This window comes from Gavialis gangeticus, unplaced genomic scaffold, assembly GCF_001723915.1.
Source record: "Gavialis gangeticus isolate Ggan-Ray unplaced genomic scaffold, GavGan_comp1, whole genome shotgun sequence".
NCBI lineage: Eukaryota > Metazoa > Chordata > Crocodylia > Gavialidae > Gavialis > Gavialis gangeticus.
Window position 1 is genome coordinate 60,140,328 of NW_017729033.1, and position 5,166 is coordinate 60,145,493.

The following is a 5,166-nucleotide window of genomic DNA, read 5'->3' on the forward strand; positions in this document are numbered from 1 at the left end:
GGAACCTATCTATAACGTCTTTTTATCCCTCTGTGCACTATGAGGTTTCTTTTCTACCTGGGAGAAATCATGAATGACGTTTGTCCCCTGGAGGCTGGGGGGGCATGGCAGCCACCCACAGGTAGTGGCAGTGGTGAGCAGGGAGCTCCCGCAGGTGGCCACAGCAGTGGCAGCAGCGGGGGATAGGGAAGGGTGGCGAGTGCTGACTGGCAGTTGGTGACCACCCGCAAATGCTGGCAGCAATCGGTGACTGCCCATAGGCGCCACCAGTGGTGGCGGGGGGTTGACCCCCCCCCCTCCCCCCGCAGGCACCGTCAACAGTGGCCAATCTCGGGGGGGGTATACGTGCACCCTGTACGCGTCACCAATGGGAGAAGTGTTACAATCTGTGTGCAGTCTCCTTTGCCTGAGGAAGGGTGCATGAGTCTGAAAGCTTGCAAATAAAAAAAAAAAGTTACAACTATTTAGTTGATCTAATAAAAGATACCACCTCTGCCAAGAGTTCTGCATATTTCTGCCTGTAGACCAACATGGCTAAGACCTGTATCCCTTTATCCAATACAGGCATATAGGTAGTATGCACTTTATTGGCACATGTATGCCTGGTGCACCTAAAACTGGAGGCTTTCTAGTATGGTTCACCTGGTGTGCTGATTAGGCTTTAGCTTAGTGGTCTGAGATGGATTTTCTTGTTCTCCATGTCCATACTGCCAGAAATGCCTTGTTCTATTTGAAAATTTACTTTAGGAATTAGTTTATTTCTATTCTAACCAGAATGGATAAGAAATACTTACTGGATGAGATCAAGGGCAGATGTCATCCCCTCCCCACCTACAAAGAATGCTTTCTATAGGAAATCTTCCCCATACCACCTGCACACTTGAACTTCATGGCCTTGAGTGGCTCCCAAAGAAGCATGTACACACAATGGTACTGAGGATTTGGCACTAAAGCACTGTACTGGAGTGCTATTTATAGTACTGCCAAAAATCACCTCCTCATCCCAGGGCTCAGCTCTGTGGTACCAACTTCTTTGGAGGCTCTCTTGGCATCCTGTGGCAGCAGTTCATAACCAGCAGAGAACCAAATGGAGATGATGACAATACCTCACTTTTATGCTACATGCCAACCTGTAGCATGGGTAGACTTATTTAACCTGCAGAAACCTGGACTGGTGGTTCCAGGACACTCAGTTAATTGAGATAATTCTTTTCAACATGAAAACCAACAACACTGTTTCTTTCACCTGCTTCCATAGTTTCATATGATGCTAGGGTTTGAATGATCATAGATAGGGAACTACTCAAATTGTGACTTCACATATTTTGCGGAAATCACGAAATTCAGCCATCTCCACAAAATCTGCAGGGGAAAAAAAACTTACTAAAAATAAAATGCTGGGTCCCCAGTGCAAGACAGTGGGCTGCATGGCTGGAAGGACTGTTGAGGGGAAGGAGACTGCCAGCAGGCAAGATGATGGCTGTCCCCACCCCTCACTGCAGATTGGCTGAGGGCTGCCTGCTGATTGAGATCTCTAGCAATCAGCAGCAAGGGGTGGGGCTGTATGACAGACAGCCCTCTCCACCAATCAGCAGTGGGGAGGTGGGGCTACCAGGGCCCATTGGCCAATCAGAGGCATGTGAGAGCGCGCCATGATAAGCCCTCAAAATGGTAGCCAGCCCCATGATCTGCCCACAAAATTTGCTGGCCTCCTCCTCAAGATCAGTAGGCCCTCTACTCATAGAGATACTCTTCAAAAGTATTCCCTCCACCTTCCTTCATGTCCCACAGGGAATCTAAAGGATTGTTTGCTCAGTGGCTAGCCTGTAAGCCAGTGATCTCAGCCAGGCTGCCATGATCCTCTTTTAGGTGTACAGACACCTATACACAGTCCATGAGCTAAATCTAGAGGTTTAAAATAGGAATTCATAGGTCAGAAACGTTTAGACCTGCTGTGGTTTTTCTAAGTTGTTTGCAAATAGAATTGCTGTGCTATTTTTCTATAATCAAAGAACAAGTGAAAGCTAAGTGCTGGCCTTTTTGAGGCGTGCCTCGAGTCTAAAAAGGTTGAAAACCACTGCTATAAGCCACAGTTATCTTGGCCACAGGAGCTTTACCTATCAATGTCAGTGTAGCTCTACTGGGAAATATCTGTACAGATCCCAATGAAGGAAGCTGAGGAATCAGCCTGCAAATGAGTGGAGGTGCTGCAGAGAAAGTAGTATTCCCAATAAAGGAGGTGATAATGGACCTTGCTAGAATAGTCTGACAAACACCAGCCCATACCTAACCTAAGTTTTATAAGAATTACTGGAGTTCTGTTCCATTCAGTGTCATCACCTTTGATCATGAGGGTCATTAATGAGAAGTCCTGCCAATAGCAAGCAACTACACCAAAAATTGAACCAACATGATGTAATGTATTTGATCATAAGGCGTCGTCTTCTTTCTACCTAGTTACTACCTTCCAGGCACTGTTGTTCTCCAGCTACTATTTTTGGGTTGGGGGCAAGCAAGTTTAGCATAGTTGTTAGAGAGTTCACTTCCTTAAGAGCAGGGAGTCAAACAGTGGCAAAAAAACAGCTTACAAGCAGCTCTTAAGGCCACAGATATGGCCTCCTACTTGGTGCTGTCTGTAGTGGTTATGCAGAATAGCTTCAGGAATCTGGTTTCCCTTGTTGAGATATTTGAGCCACTCTTGAGGAATCTGGAACTAGTAATGTTTACTCACCTACTCCAGGCATAGGTCCTTTATTATCACAGGTCAACCATTGGATAACAGACACCATCACATTCTTTCTAACTTCACTAAATGTGTACTTCCGAACCCAGTTCCTCCTCAAGGACCACTGTCACAAAGCTTTCTACACTTCTGTGTCCTGTTGTTTATCTTACAAGGAGTAATAGAAAAGTTTCCTTACCAGTATGAGGGCAGAGAGTTCTGAATTACATTCTAATCCCAGAAAAAAGAGAGTTGACTGGCTTTGGACCTCAGAAAGTTCAAGGTATTCATCAGCCACACACAAAATGGTTTCCTTCTTAGATTCCTCATTTAAGCTTGATTCTGATTTACACAGTCACAAGCTAAGGGCTTTTTTCAATTTCTTCGTTCCTACTTTATGTACAAGTATCAGCATTTACAGTTAGGATATGGACTCTTAACAGTCCTCCTTAAGAAATCCTTGATTTGTATATTTTTGTTAGTTCGTTTCTCACTCTTCCTGTTTTGCTTTTTCAGCTAATAGCAAAACAGATAAAATGTACTTCAAAGGCATTTCACACCATTTTCTAAAATCTAATTGCATGAATGAGACTCACAGTGAAGGAGTCAGTCTAATTGAATTCATAAACAACACACTTTAGTGTGTGTAATTTACATATAAATAAATTAAGGTAAACTATTATTAATTAAAGTTGTGCTCACCATTAAACTGAACCATAAAAATGATTGAAAGGTCACAGTTACATACACACATATATGTGTGTCGGTGTTTGCTGTTTAAAGAATAAATATGTCTATGGTCTTGAAGTTCAATATTGCACCACTCAGTACTACATTACCTAAGAAACTGAAATTAAGTTTAAACTATAATTTAAACAAAACCAGTTTTTATGTAACAGTAAGTTTTAAAAGGATGACTTTAAGTATTGTAGCTATGTATGAGATTTACAGATTATTTAAATTATACACCATATCATGGCACTTCTTGTATCTCTGTTTTATGAATGTAATGTTGAGCAGTATTTTAAAGCCAATAGTCCTTAATCAAAGTTACATTTCTGTTTGAAGGAAGATTGATTATTTCACAAACCATGTGAATTATTAGGCAAATTATGTTTTATACTGGTTAGTATTATAGTGTACACATGCTAATCTGTATCCTATTAACTCTAGGCATATTTTTAAACAACTAGATTTCTGAATTATCACATGAACATTAAATTCCTCTCAGCAGTGTGGGTTCTTTAAAGCAAGTAATATATTGGCCTTTAATATTACCATCAATTCTTGATGGAATAAAGTCGATTTGGCCCAAAGATATTTTTGAGTATGCTTATAAAACCTGAGAATGTTTTTGTTTTGAAGGAGCTATGTTGAATCATAGGCCTGATTTGTAAATGGACATTATGCCTAAACAGTTTGTGTAATCTTATTTTTAAATAACCAGCAGTCACTCATCTAAAATAAATGGTTTGACTTTACTACATAAAAAACCAAAAGGGCATAGCCTGTGTTAATCAGAACACAGTAGGCTTTCATTACAGTTCCTCCTGTGACCTGTTTTTATATAATGTATGAAGCAAATCCATTATTAAAGGCAGCGAGTGCTGTGGCAATCAACTTAGTAATTCTCCTTCCCCAGAAAATGAATTACTTGGATGGGGGTAGAGGATATATGGCTGATTTGTCTGATGTCTCATATTAGTTCTCAGGCAGTGGTAGAGGACAACATTTTAACAGTGTGGAAATAGTGATCAGCGCCACTGAAGAACCTTAAAATGCTCCTAAAACAAACGCAAACACAAAATACACATCAGAGATAGTTTCACACATTAAGTAATAGCTGATGTTCATTTCACATTCCCTGTGGCACCTAAAATAAAGTAAGGGGTGATCTACAGGAAACTGTATAGATCCTTTGAAACAGAATTCTGGTGCCTCCTTAACTGCAATCTCACTACTTTGAGCCTACAATACAACAAATACAAATTCAGCAGAATATCAGGACATTGGGGTACTGTGAGAGATTGACAGGCCTAGCTGGAAGGAGCTTGAAATAGTAAAAAGATAGCAAAATACTAACTTTCAAAAACAGGAAAATTTCTTGTAACAATTCTTGAAACTAAAACATAACCTATCTTGAATTTATTAAAGATTTGAAGTGTGAATAGCTTTTTAGTAAGCTTTCATACTGCATTGAGTAGTTTGTCAATGAAAGAACTGGAAGCCCTGTAATCAGTAAGCAAACTATTAAAATGCAACAAAATTAATAAAAGTACTGTATTATATTTAGTATCATTTATTTGGATTATCTTTTCCAACGTTGCTCTCATATATCCATTTTAGGTATGGTAACTATGCTTGTGGACAGGTGTAAGCTTCCAGCATATGGATAGCACTAAACATATACAGGCATACCTCAGAGATATTGCGGGTTCGGTTCC

The 5,166-nt window shown here is 40.4% G+C and overlaps 1 protein-coding gene and 1 long non-coding RNA gene across 4 annotated transcripts in view; one reads left to right on the plus strand and one right to left on the minus strand.

Annotated features, from left to right (window-relative positions):
• The window catches only part of WDR19 (WD repeat domain 19), a 119,434-nt gene that overhangs the window by 13,749 nt on the left and 100,519 nt on the right, over positions 1-5,166 (plus strand). The window lies entirely within an intron of this gene.
• Positions 1-5,166, minus strand: part of LOC109303816 — a 16,207-nt gene that overhangs the window by 9,958 nt on the left and 1,083 nt on the right. The window contains exon 2 of the long non-coding RNA XR_002099235.1: positions 1,247-1,362. This is a non-coding gene — a long non-coding RNA (uncharacterized LOC109303816). The remainder of the gene's footprint in view (positions 1-1,246; positions 1,363-5,166) is intronic.